At 34.7% G+C, this 15,340-nt stretch overlaps 1 protein-coding gene across 1 annotated transcript in view; it reads left to right on the forward strand.

The window, feature by feature from the left end:
* ctnna2 (catenin (cadherin-associated protein), alpha 2) overlaps positions 1–15,340 on the forward strand; it is a 307,681-nt gene that overhangs the window by 37,040 nt on the left and 255,301 nt on the right. The gene's annotated exons all lie outside the window — the stretch shown is intronic.

A 15,340-nucleotide genomic window follows, 5' to 3' on the forward strand; every position in this document is an offset into this window, starting at 1 on the left:
TCTGAAATTGACAGTGTATTTCATTTCTTACCACATATAACCAATTTTTAAGTGAGTGATTATATTTGCCCTGCTTTAGTATTTTTTAATAAGTCAAATTTTGTCCTCAACTGAGCTTTTTCAAACATAATTCTCTGCTGCCCTCTGGTGGTTACTTAAGGACAGTGAGAGTGGCTGTACCCCATAATCTGTTAAAACAGATTTTATATTTTTGTTGTTTGTTTAGATTCAATTTGGCTTATTCTGTCTTGATATATATATATATATACCTTGAAGTAGAAAAAGCTAGGACATGAACAAAAAAAGATTTTAGGACATGAACAAAAAAAGATTTAGATGCTGTCAAGTTATAGCTTGCAAACCCCACCAATCCTTTTCCCCTCAAAAAAATTCATGTGTCATGTTTCTTATTTATATACAGGCTGTTTGGTAATCTTCTGGTTTAACTGCTAATAAGGAGAATTTTTTTAGAGAGAGATTTATCAGACTTGTGTAACACATTTTCAAACAAGTACTGCACATTTTCAATGATTGTCGTTCTATGAAGCTCTTACCTGAAAAGGAACCCTCTGCCCCAGTCTGAAGATTGTTGAAAAATGGAGAATAAATTGAACAATTTTAGTCTCATTTTACCAGAGCATAGTTTCCCATGTTTGCTGGATCCACTACATGATTTCTACTTCTCTTTTGCTTTATTTTTTACGATGACTTTCTTCTTGCTCTTCTTAGATGCTCTTTAATTTGAGTACTTTATCTTAGCTTAATACATAAAATCCCAATAAATCCACTAAAGTATAGAATAGAATATGGTTTTTCTATTTACAAGCTAGTTAACAAGCTGCTCCATCCAAGGCATTAAATATTATTAAATACAAATATAGCCATAGACAATATAAAATGTATTTATAAAAATAATAAATATGACTATGGTAAATACAACATGGAAATATATTAATCTATAAGTGAGTCCAAAGAAAACTTTGATTTTAGTCACTCAGAGTTACGCATTGTAAACTCTACAGGCAGAGACGATTGCCTGTGGCGCTCTGTGGTGTATTTTGGTATAATGAGTCTCTAATGTGACAAAATATGAACATGTTCAAATTGCTTCTATATTATTGCAAGACATTATACATTCTTCATTGGCAGCAAATTAAGTTCTAGTCACATGGTGAAGCAGTTTGTATAGAAAAAAATAGCTGAATATATTTTACTGTCAACTTTGTGGTTTTAAAGTTGACCAGACTATTTGGAGATATTTTATTTTTCCTTTTTTTCAACAATGGTCGCTGTCTGTTTTAGATGCTGTTTATGACATTACGTAGTAAACACTAAAACTCACTGAGGAGAATCTTCTTTTAATGTGTTGAAAAAGGGCTGATATTTCCCTCAGCAGTTTTTGTTATCCATGGAACATGAGACTTATTGAATTCTTGATAAGTTATACTGTTAACTGTTTTTTATCAGTTTTTTTCATGCTATAGTTTTAGAAAGCAAAGCTAAGAGCCTAATGCTATGGACGCAGTACATTGCTTCACAGTCTTCACAGATTTTGAAAAGACAATTTCACACTAACATACTGGTTTTAAGTAGTTTTTATGTTTCTTGACTGAAAGACTTAGGGTCTTACTCTTACCAACTTTGACTGTGGCAGGACCAAAGACTACAGGACTTATCAAACTAACCTAACGTGTCAAACCTCTGGTATTCTTGATTCTCATATGTCAGTTGTTTAAGCTAAAACCCAAATAAACCACTTTATTTTATGAGTTGCTGAAAATGAGAACATTTTTACCTTTGAAAATCTTATTAGTTATTTGATGCTCATAATGTTGAAGATGCATAACATAAAAATGTTTATAAAAAGAGCTCACAATTGATGTTATCCCACTCCTTTTTATGTTGGCTGTTGGCAACATGCACTTGTACTGTAATCAGTAATAAGTTCATTCTGTCCAACTGATTTCTTTGAGCTAAATCTGGATGCAAACATGTTTGTTTGACTGCAACATAAGTTAGGTTGGGTCTGTTCCTCGGAACACACTGGCAGACTCCAGTCCTCAGCCCATCTCACTATAACAGATTACTGGGTCAACTCTCCCTTCTGACTGCCCCCAACTAGTGCAGACTGACGTAGTTTTTTCCCACAGGAAATTGGGGGGTCAAATCAGGCAAATAATTGTGTAGTGTGACTCCAACTTAAAACACTGAAAAATTATGTTGTTCCTCTTGCCTATTTACTGTAGTTTCTAAACAATTCCTTCCAAGTTTGGTGTAGTTTATATTATGAACTGTTAGTTGCACAAAGGTTTGACCTTTACAGACATTAAAGATTTCATGATTAGGTATCACTGTAACATCAAATAAGTGGCATGTTTTATCATATAGGATTTTGGTTTTTTTTCTCTTCATTTTGGATTAGCTACCTAAATGTGTTAATACCACCAACTTAATAGAAATAATGCCAATTCATTCTTTTGACATTTGTACCTTAATTTCATATCTACAAGTTGCCTTTTTAGCTCCTCCTACATCAATTTTCTACCTGCAAACTATTTCATAATCCCATATATAAATCATTGTATACGTTTATTTTTCATTTTTGTTTTAGTATAAAATTACAAAAATATGACTAGAAATGGTCATAAAAATAATAAAATCTCACTTCAAATTAAATCTAATTGTGGATTTTTTTTTGAAAACTTTACATTTCTTTCCCTTCCCATTATTTTGGTTCCGACCCCTAGTTTGGCTCAGTGATTCCTACACAGTATGACAGATTATGACCACTGGTTAAGCTCAGTTAACTCTAAGCAACTTTACAATTGAGTACAAGTACATTATAGAAATGTTTTGCATGATTGATACATAATGTCCCATCGGGGATGGTATCATTGCATACCCGAAAGGTTTAGCATAGAAGAAAAAAGCAAAGGTGACGAATAATTTCCAAGAAAAGTTTTAATTTGTGACTAATCATTAGGTCAAAACATTTAATCTAATTCTCATCTAAAAAGGTTTCTACTAAAACACACTTTGGAGTTTCAGTTTGTTTGTTTTGTGCTGTTGGAATCTAAAGTTATGATAAATCTTTGAGCTTCGGTTTCACTGGGATAGATAAAAGCAGCCATTGTTTTCTTTTGTCAGATTAGATTGTGTTCTTGCCACTTTATTATTTCTGCTGTTCTACAGTTTCACATCTTCCTCGCTTACTATCTTATTTTAGTAGGATTTACTTCACGTTGATGCAAATTTTCCATTCTTTTTCAGTTACTTAGGCTAAATAAAAAATGTGCCAATAGGATTTGTAGAAATTATAAAAGTAATATTGCCTGTGCAGTCTTTTAGCATTTTGTGTGTGTTGTTTATGAAAATAGTAAAATGTATAATCAAAGAACTTATTTACTTAATAAAAGCAGTCTTCTGTTTCTTTCACTACTTCTACAAAAAGTTTATGCAGTCACATTCTCACAGATGAAAATCCTACAGCTGTGACTTCAAATGTTTAGAATACAATGTACATATAAGGTACAAAAACTTAAATGTAAAGATTGATATTTTCTTTAAAACCAGTGTTGCTTGTTTAAATAAAGTGAGTGACATCTTGTGGTACTGGATTGGAAATACAAAACCCAAGATTAGGGCTTCGAGCTGATGCTGCTGCTGAGCAGGGGAAATGTTATGTAAGGAGGGCAAAAACCTTGAAATAAACAAATTAAATGCATGTCCAAAGTCATTTAAAGGCCAGAGAAATTAGAAACCGTGTTGCGAACTGCCACATTTACTTTAACACTATCCTGATATTTTTATACAAGACTTTAGTCTGACATTTTCACATCAACTCTGTTCAACAATAACTTTTGTGTTTAAAAAAGCAAAAACTCTGAATTTAATTCTATTCTATTTGTTTGGTGGACAAGCAGTAGTTAAATGAAAGAAATTGCCCTTTGCTGAGCCTTCTGCGCTTGCCTGAAGCTGATGCATATTTAATTCTCAGCACCACAGAAACAGACAATTGTCAGATCTCAGAATACTAATGCACTGATTTAGTGAGCTATGAGGCATGGCCTGTGTGGCCTCATTTAGTCTGTGTGCATGAGTTTGCATTTGCTCAAATTTTATTTCATCATTTTCACCTTTGTTTAGTAACTAAATGCATGCGCATATACAAGCAAGTTTCCTCTATCTGCAGTCGGTAATTTACCCGCTATGAATCCTGCTCTATTACATACAGCACTACTTATTTTAAGATGATGATCTCTGTTGTCTACGAGTTATTGTCAGACTGTCAAAACTCATTGTTCTGATATATGGATCTGAGTGTCTGTGAAACACATAAAAATATTTCAATGTTTGAGCTATTTTGAAGTTTTTAAGCAAGTTTTGAAAAAGTTGTAGCCAAGAGTCTGCTAAATTTATTAATGTGTTAAGTGATTGTAACACACTCTTTCAGAGTAGTTTATTTCTGTACTCTGCAGGAGTAAAGTTTAAAAAAGCTTGCCACAGATTGTTCACTAAATTGAGATCTGCATTTCAACTAGGCTTTGCTAATCAACTAGTCTCAATTATTTTGCAGCCTCAAACATGATTTCATGGATTTCCCAGTATTTAGCTTCACCTATCTTTTAATTAACTCTGACCAATTTCCCAGTACTTCCAAAAGATTTAATTCTCACAGCCTGATGCTGCCACCACCATGTTAGATTGCGGGGATAGTATCTTCAAGATTATATGCAGTGCTATGTGAAACCAAAATGTTAAATTTTGGTCTTGTTTGACCAGAGCATCTTCACATTTGACAAATTCTCCCACTCATTTGCAAAGTTGTGATTTGTGTTTGCAGGATGCGTCAAACACACAGACAATTAGATTTTAATATTTATGCTGTTTTTTAGTCTTGTGGGGGTTTTGAACAAGCTGTAGCTTTGAAAGTTTTATTCATATATGTGCATGTGTGAAGGGACCTGGACAATCTGTGCTCTGCTTAACTGCTCACAATTTTGCTAAGACTATAAGTATGGCTTATTTATTCAGCACCCTGTTATTACTGTTTATTACAGCCTTCTAAATCCAGATATTATGGAACATTTCAATCAACGAGGAACTCAAACGTTTAATTAAAGGACACACTGACTGCTATCAAGCCCATATTAAGGAGTTAATTTTCTCACGTTGTCAATAAGTAGTGCTATCTTATTAAATTAGTTAGGGAAACCAGGAGAGCATACAAACAATATCTCTTGTTTTTATGCAGAAATTCTTTGAACTCAGATTGTTCCCTTTTACATTTTAGGGCTTCCTAGTGTGTGATTGGATAGATCATGTTAAACCAATTATCTCTGCAGGGCCTTTCACAATGCAGTTTCTGACATTAAAGGTTAGATCAAAAATTAAAACGCTATGATCACAGTCAGGTCCACAAAGCAGTTTATGAGTACAACAGGAAAAAACGACGTGACCTCTTCTACCTTTTCTTCTACAACACCGACAATTAGTTTTCAGTAAGTCCACATAGAAGTCTGAGGGAGTGGATCTATTAAGAACAAAAATGGAGGTCAGCTTCAGCTCAGGTTTAGCATCGTTTGACATATAACAGAGAGGCTGACATTAACCTCAGTCCACCTTTTACCTTTAAGAGCTTCTTATCTGATATATCACACAGAAATGCTTTGAACAGAATGCTTTGAAACCTTGTAAATATTTTTGCTTACATTTAAAAGCTACGTTTTTATATAAATTATTAGCGCATATTTATGGTTTATTTTTATAGCTAATCTTATGACTTATGTTAAATGTCAAATGTCTTATATTTAAAGTTATCATTTATAGATTCACCTTATATCTGATCTGATTAAAAACAAGTATGATTACATTTTTTTAGACAACTATACTTTCTCCCATTATTCCAATTTTTTCTATTTTTTTTAATGATTTTTGATAATTTTAGAACTGAATTGTTTTATATATTAATTTTGTGAGTTAAAAAAAAATATTTCCTTACATAAACACATTTTAGAAAGTGTTTTCATAATCTGCACAACATGCATTTAGACTTCAAAATAGAGCAGAAAGAGAAAATATAATATATTCTCAGAGAAATGTATAAAATAACATATAATTTCTTGTTAAACTATTTTGCCCTCGTGTAAAAGCTTAATTCTGTTCAGTGTATTGAAAAAAACAGGAACTTTGTTCCTGATTCATCCTGTTATCTCTTCAGATCCTCCTTTCTGCTCTCTGTGGAATTGTGTTTTATTTTTAGCAACAACCATTTCTTAAAAAAAACAAAGCAAAACAAAAATATTGTCCATAGCTCTAAATGAAAAGGAAATGAGAATCACCACTGAAGTATAAATTCAATCTCATACAAAAATCTATCAAGATAAGAAAAGAATAGAAAAACAAGCTTACACAGAAACAAGTTGTCGTTGACCTTCTAGACATTCGATATTTTCCTTTGATAAGAGATATTGTTATTCACTAGGAGCAAGCAAGAATATTATGAAAACAGACCCAGACGCACCTATAAAAAAAAAAAGACTTTTGAATAGGTGTCAACAGCTGTGACCACAATGCATTAAAGTTAGCAAGTCTGTCACTTTGAACCATTGTTTGTTAAAATATAAATCAGCTTTTAGCAGTTCATTATTTTACTAAAACAGGTGTGATAATCCTATAACAGATTTGATTATTAATATTGTCAGGTTTTGGTAAATAGCATTTAAGGATAATCACCTTTAACTCTCCCATTCAAGAAGATCCCAGTCATGTTTAAACAGAATATAAGCTTAGTGTTAGAACAGATGGAGTAAAGCCCTCAGGGAACGGTGATAAAACCAAACTGAAGCACTCACTTACATTTTTAAGCCATTGCATAGACATGCATTATTGCAGGTCTATTGGATTAGAAGACTGTGAAATAAGTCACAAATTCCCCGTAAAAACATGACAGTTACAGTAAGTTACATGGCAAACAGAAACATGTATTTCTTTTGCTTTATTTGTAAGCTTTGGCAAGCAGACACAGCTACTGCTCTTACCTGATAACTGCAGTGAAAAATGAAATATGCAAAAATCTTTTCTAATCTTCATGCCACTTATATATTCATATCACTTTAAGTGCCTTTATCTTTATGCAGTCAAATGAGAAAGTGTTTGGTGGAGCCTTTTTACATTGGCACTTGTAATCTAGTCTGCTGCTTCACACTTTTTGATGTGTCACACAAAGTCGTCAACACTGAACAGCAGGAACGAGCAAAGTAAGTACCTCTCACAGGCCTTTTTAGTATTAAAAAAACTGACATTGTGACTTGTAACAGAGGTAGAAAAAGCCTGTCAGCATAAGTATGAATTATAGGAGAGCTTCATTTTATTCCTCTGTTGCTGCTGCCTTCGATTACAAGAGCCAAGAGTCGTGGGGAATAGATGGGGTTGTCTTTTAACATAATTGTGATTGCATCAAGATGATTGCCTCGTCCTCAACTTTCATTCTTCTTCCTCAACCAGCAAATTAAATTTGTCTCTGTGCAGGGATAAACTATTACATCTTTGAATTTGGAAGTTTTTTCTTCTTATTATGTCAAGTTTGGCTGAGTGCAGTGTCCTTTGTGTGTCACATCTGCTTTGTGTGCATCAGTGCAAACAGGTGGTCAAAGGTGCAGCTGTTCAAACACATTAGCCTCAGTTTCAAAGCACACAGGGTGTTCTTGCATTGGCCAGCAGATGGCAGTGTTTACCTGTAGCTGTTCCTGGTCTTCTTTTTTTTTTCTCCCTGTCGCTCTCTCATTCCCCACCCTCTTTCTATCTTTTCCATTTTTATCCCCTTTTCCTGCAAGTCCTTAGAAACAGAGATTTCCAGTCGTGCTCATCATCAGTCTGCGTCACCCTGTGTGGTTTTGTACCATTAATAGGATTGAAGGCATTTTATGGTTCTGAGATATTCTGATTTATGTAGATACCTGAACTGATCTTTGTCAAAGGGGGATTCAGGATTAGATTACAGGGCAAAGCTTTTCCAAAATGACCACCAAGACCAGATAAGTTGGACAGCATCACCTCCTTTTCTTCCAGGATATCCCCTTTCATATGCCAGTCATGTTGTCATCAAACCGTCCTCTTGCACCTGATGTAAGAACTTATAGTTCCTGCATTTGTACCATCTATACACACACACACACACACGTTCACACCCCAACATGTTTTTCATTTGCACACCTCTCATGGAGCATAGCTTGGAGCCTGCGGCAGAGATCCAAATTGCACTGGATCATTTTCCCATGGTTTACATTTCCATTTGCCCATCCTCCAGTGCACATCTTTTGCTATTTCAGATGTTGTTTCCTTTTCCATTTCTCTTTCTTTCCTTTTTTCCTTTTTTTGTTCTCATTGTCTGATGTGTTTTGAGCCACAGAGGTGTTTGAAATGCTTGTATGCCTCCATGCATACTCTTAACCCATTTGGTAGCAGCCTTGCATTTTTATGTAAAATCCCCCCTCCCCTATATTGCAGTGCCTGTTGTCTCGCTGTTGAAGCATATGGTCCTCACTCTGCATAAATTATGGGCTAACTGTAACTGGATTTACTTGCAAGCTGAAAGAAAGTGTTCACGACAGGCTGTCGTTTGAACCTCACTGTAGAGAGCTATGGCTGCGTAAGCTGCTCCCCAATGATCCATGTGGCCATCTGTGTCGAGAGTGGTGATTGGACATGTTTATGGTTATTGGATAATCCACTGAGACATTTCCTAAAGATCATGCAGAGACTCCAGTAAACATTAAAGATGTCAGAGCAGTGAGAAGAAAACTGATCATCTTCTCCATCTCATTATTGCTTTATGCAATAATGAGATGGAGTGCCTGGCAAAAGTATTCATACCTCTTGAAATTTTTCACATTTTGTCCTGTTACAACCACAGACTATTATGTGATTTACCAACACAAAGTAGTTTTCTTTTGTGAATAAGAAGGAAGATGATGCATGTTTTTTTGGTTTCGTTTTACAAATTAAAGTCTGAAAAAAATATGTGATATCAATTTGTATTCAGGTGTTAATGTTTTTTAGAACCACCTTTTGCACATTAAAAGAATGACATTTTATAAAATCTGCTTTGTAAAGAAGCTCAAGCTTTGGAAGAAAGCTTGAGCTACAGTGATATTTCTGCAAGCATAAATTTTGAAATCTGGTCACAAATTCTTTGTTGGACTTAGGTTGGAAATTACACTTCTTTTGGGCTGCTTCTCTACCTGCTTTACCCATTTAGAGAGTTAATTTTTTGTCTATTCTCCATTGCTAAATTGCCCATCTTTCAAATCTCTCCACAGACTATCAATTCAATTTAGGGCTGGACTTTGACTAGGCAAATCTTACACATGAAAATGCTTTAATATAAACCATTAATTACACTGCAGCTCTTGCTTTGACCATTACCCATGTGTCTGCTGAAGATTAGCATTCTCACTGCATGATGCTTAATACAGTTTTGTAAAGTGTCAGCTCTAGGCCATTCATAGCATTTTGCGCATGTAGTCCAAAATATTTTTGCTGTGGTCTCATCTCACCCGAGCACCTTTATGTATATGTAAAGATGATTGAATAACAATTTAGACTAAAGATTTCATTTAAAAAAAACTGTATTTTATTTTCAGTTTGCTGTTATTTGCATATTTGTGTTTTAATATCATTTACAATTGTATTAAAAAAAACTTAGTTTGTGCCTATAATTTGACAAAATGTAAACCACGTTTATAATTTACAAATACTTTTGTAAGATGATGTATATGATAATAAATTATGTCCTTTTTCTTCTTATATATTCTTTTCCTAAGAGATTAATAACTTGTGCTACTGTAAGAGCAATATACAGACAAGATAAAGTTTTTATTGTTGTTGAATCTTGACAGATGCATTGCTAATATAAAGGGACAACGCTATGATGACCCTTTCGTGGGCTGTGGTTGTATATTGTGTATGAGAAACTGCAGGACTAGCTGCAGAGACTATGGCAAGAGAGCAACCTGCCTGTAATGTATGGAGATGTATTCATAACTGAGGGATAGCTTTGTTGGTAATTGCGATATCAATCTGTGCCGTCTCATCTTTTCTGTCTTATTTCAGGCTCCTGTTTTTCTCCCGCTTTTCCTTTTCCCAAACGCACATAACTCTCACTCACACACGCACACACACCCCCACTTTTTCTCTTCTCTTTCCGCTTCTATATTTGTGACTTTGTGGGTTTTCAAGATAGCATTCTGATCCCCACAACAATGACACTTTGATGGTGAAGGTTAGAGGTTTGCATGTGCAGATGCACAATGATGTAGAGACACAAACACAGGACTAAAATACAAATGAAAGCATTGAGCACAGTGCCAAGTGCCACAGCTATTGACAGGAACCCTGTTGTACTCAATAAAACTCCACCCCTACTGTCATTTTCACCTTGACTGAGCCATGTGTTAGCCCAGAGGTACACCTCTTAATTACAACATCCTCTGCCTGCTGATTCGAACACTGTCTTGTTTTCCATGGAAAGATGCACCTGTCAAGAAAAATATGAATAGGGGAACTAAGCTGAAGTAATGGGACATGACCAGGGAAAATGGGGAAGTATCGGTTTGTTTGTTGCCATTCAGTAATTAGCCACACAGTCTTGTCTTGATGTCAGTGAGGCATCAGGGAAAGTGGAAGGAGAGTTGGAGGTGTTCTTGGTAAACAGAATCCATACTCATCTGAGTTGACGCTTTTTCTCTGATGTCCACTGTTCTTTCTCCACCTAGTATTTCCTCAAAACGTTGACTCAGTGACCGGAATATTTGCACTCTACTTATTTTCACTCATAGATTTAGTGTAGCTTAGATTGCTGACATGCAAACAAGGCACAATGAATATAAAGTAAAATATTTTACTTTATAATGATGTAATAATGACAAAGCATCATTATTACAATGATACTTTGTAATAAGACTAAAGTCTAAGGCTTCATGTCTTTGTCTTTGACTGTCATTAATTTATCTATCTTGGTTTTAGCTCTTATCAGTTAATTTCTCACTATTTGTCCTGGCTCACATTCAATGTAAGTAAGCTGGAAATGGGCTCAAGTGAACAGAAGTGGATACGTCCCACCTTTCTCTTCATGTATGCACAACCACTCAAATTAAACAGAAACAGCCACCAAAGTAAAATACTTTTCTGAATCTTCAAGCCCCTTCCCGCTGCTCTTGGGACTGGATTTTTTAGTGGGTGCAGCAAATTACTTTTTTTCTACTATCTTGCCTTGCAGTCAAGGTCTTTCAGTAAGAGCCTTAAATGCTTGCTTGCCCACTCAGCTCTGCTTGGTCTCATGAATGCGGGGGCTTGCTGGCTCTTGTACAGCACATGCACTGGGTATAAACACATGGACACAGAAAGTTTGAGTTGGAACATGTCAGTCACCTAATAAGGCAAAGTTTACGACTAACTATCCACCTCCTTAGGATAAAAATGGTCATGTTATATAGATTAATGCAGAGAAAAGCTAGTTTAACAGGCATCATCACTCCTCACAAATGGGTAATTCTCACGAACATGGTCCAACTCGTAGCAAAAATTAAAAAACATTAAAAGACTTATTTTAGTAACTAACAATGATCTATGCCAAATATTAGAAATAATGATTGTCCAAATAAAAGTGTATTATTTTGAGTTTTCTATGAGTATGCCCCTAAAATCTTCTAAGACATTCAATAGGTTGGGTTCGTGAGAATCACCCAAATGTCCTTGATAGTTCATCAAATCAACAGTAACCTGAGAAATATCTTTACTCCATTTTGAAATGCAATTTTTCTTTTTATATAGATACTTGTTGAAATCAGAATGGGCTAGAATAAAACGTTCTCAGCATGATAACATGGGTAAAATGACTTTTTTTTTTGTATTTACACAAATGTAAAGCAAATGTATGGAGGGATTTAGCTGTTTTACTGAAATTCTGCAATTTAAATGTGAACTTCTATGAATTATATTTCATTTTACATTTACAATAATATTATGTATGACATTAATTTATTGCTTGAAAAATGTAGAATAAACCATGTTCTTATTCTTCACCCTATTAAGTAAGGCAAGTACAACCAGCTCATTTTAGCTGCTTAATTACGGTAGTTGGGCTAGTCTGTTAGTTTCTGTTGTAAACGAAAGAAAATTGTTTACACAGAGACAAATTCTTTCAGCCATTGTGCAGCAACAAGTTGGGGAGGGGAACAGACCTTTAAGTGTTTGGTAGCACAGAAATGCAAAATAGTTTCTGGTCTTATGATATTATACTATAGAACTATCTTTGTACAGACATTCAAAAGACCTAAAGTAAATGCTTAAGAATTATCTTTCAGACATCTATCAATGTGTTATTTTATTGTACATACTGGATGGATGAATATCTAACATAAAAAATAGGTTTAAGCTATAGTCAAGTATCTGGTTAAAGTTAGCAATCTCTTATATTTATTAAGCTAAAATAGAGCATACAAAAGTTTTAAAATGTTTAGGAATGGTTTCAAAGAATGGAGGGAAAGCTATTCTCCTGGAAGATGAATAAACCATCCAGATGGACGATTCAGGCCAGCTTTTCAAAATAAGCCAGTAGGAATGGCTCCTCTTCTGTGGATCTACAGGGGGCAGCTGAAGCACCCAAAGAAAGGACTTGGAATAATCCATCATTGGTTGTGTATGCTGTTCCCCATGAGGGCTTTGTTCCCTTGACACACTACGTTTAGATTTTTTTTTCTTTCACTTTTTTACTCCAGCTTTTGGCAGTCATAATACCAAATGGAAGGCCTAGAATTTCCATAAGACCAGTAGCTGCACATGCTTGTTAGAAGCACTCAGAAAATATCAAAATTTCCCCTGTGGGTTCCTGTGTGGAAGCGATACCTCTCATCTCTGATATAGTGGCTTGAATGAATCTAGCTTTGTTGAAAGGCCAATTTAGTTGTCATTTAGACATAATGAAGAGTCTTGCTGCAGTAAAGTTAATCAATCATCCAATACCCATCTCTCATACAGACAAACTGAAATCTGAAGAAGTTGGATTTTTATGTGCTCAGAAAGTATAATAGAAGTTTTAAAATTAAAGTTGTCTTTAGTTTGGCATGTAAAGAAAAATCTAGTTCTAAAAAGGAGCAGGAGCTCACTTACTGCAATGTGAAGTTTAAGTTCTCATGAAATTTATGCTTTTTAATAGTTTTACGTGTAATTTTCTTTTCAGCTTGAACGTAGGGAGGATCACTTCTTGATTGATAATACTACACTGAGCTGAAAGAAACGTTTCCTCTCATCAGGATTGCATTTACTTTCAAGAGTTATTTTGCAGCAAAGAAATTGACTTTCTTTTTCATACTTTTGTTTCTCTGACAGTATGTCTTCATCTTGTTAGTTCCACATCTTTTGCCTTTATCCCTTTTACAGTCTTTTAAATCTCATTATGCTATCTACCAAAAGATCTGCTGTCTGCACATGCTGCTGTATGCAGCTGTTCCCTCCCTTCCAGGAATGCCATGGAGGTTTTCAAAAGAAAATCCTTTTCAGCTGAAGGTTTTGAACCTCTTCTGAACATCACCTAGCAAATGTTACTGTAGTGATTTGTGAAACCTTTAAAAATGTTTCCCCCTTGCTTACCAGCCTTGCCTGCTACCTGTTCACATCTTCATAGGCCCTTCAGACATGTACTGTACATACCTTCTCTCATATTTTTTTAACCAATCATGTGAAACTCGAATTCAGAATTGAACATTTAGCACTTTATTAATTTCCAGCTGAAGATAAAATTGCCATCTGTCTGCTGCGCATAATTTTAGTAAGACTTAGATTGTCACTTTGTGCAATGAGAGATGAAGGGCACACATTTATTACCCTCCATTTTGTTTTGCGGAATCAGCCATTTACTGTATTCAACATCACTTTAGTAGGTTTCACATAAACAGGTTTTTATAAACAAATAAAACAAATGTTTCATTTTGTTTTAACTGCGGGCAGGTGTATATCTTAAAGCAAAAAAGCCAACTCCAGCTCCTTGGGGAGTGGACATAGGCAGTCTCCCAGTTTTGTGGTATAATGAGCTGTGAAATAGTGAAAGTTTTAGAGCCACTAATATTTGACATCATATTGCAGCTTAAGGAATTTTAAGAGACGACAGAAAAATGTTCCCACCTACTGCTGTGATCTGACAGCATTTTTCAGCCTGTCGAATGACTGGCTGAAAAATGGCTGGTTACACTGTGAAAAGTAGAACAAGGAATAATATTCTTTGCAGCAAAGAATGTGTGACACTATGTGACACTATCTTCAAGACTACTCCTAAAGTCAACTAATTTGTATTTATATATTTTTTGTTTATTTCAGGTAGAAAATAACAATACATGGTATAAAGAACAATTAATCTAAATGTAATAATCAATATAGCATACTGTCTAGGAGCAGTGGGACTAACATTTGCTTTCTAGTTTTAGATAAAGACAGATTATGTTATACATTCTTTATGTAAAGAAAAGCATGTCACCATGGTATTTTTACTTAAGGTTATACCATGACAATCTCATAATCACCACTTGCCTACTGGAGTAATGTGACACTATCTATGAAATTGTCAACATGAGATCAAGTTACAAAAACAAGATGATACATTGCATGAATGAGTGCATACAGGATATATTTTATAAAAGACAAGTTACAGTTGTCTAAGTACGCCTCTTCTGCTTAAACCAGCATGTGAAAATATACATGCCAAATGTATTTAACATGCTTCAGTTAGAACAAGGACCTAAGAGAAGACTGAGTCAAATTATAAATGTTGTAAATCAGACTGTACATTCAGGTCACAATCATTAAAATACAAACCTCTAAGATCCTGTCAGAATCAGGTAGTGCTTGAAAAGTTTTCACTTTTTGTGACTGCAATATTGCCTTAATAAATTTGACTTGTGTTAGCATTTAACAAGAGAATATAATGTTAAGGAAACACAATGTATTGGCAATAACATAGGTATGGGCCAATGTAAGTCATTTTTTAACATATCTGTAATGATTTTTTATTCGTAAAACTGAGCCGATGCGAAAAATGGATGTTAATTTTCATTTTGTTTCCTTTTTGTTTCAGGCAGGAGAGTGGGTTGGCCATGTGGTATTTTTTTTGGTCATGTGACAGCAGTAGTGACATTAGTGGTATGGCCTGTACATAAATAACGGTAAATATGAGTTATTGGCAATAACAGCAGTATAAATATCAGATATCAGTATCCACCCAATTTTTATCTATAATAATAAGAAAAAGAATGTTTAACAGCATATTATATTTATTCAGAATTAATAC

This window comes from Xiphophorus couchianus, chromosome 5, assembly GCF_001444195.1.
Source record: "Xiphophorus couchianus chromosome 5, X_couchianus-1.0, whole genome shotgun sequence".
NCBI classification, from domain to species: domain Eukaryota; kingdom Metazoa; phylum Chordata; class Actinopteri; order Cyprinodontiformes; family Poeciliidae; genus Xiphophorus; species Xiphophorus couchianus.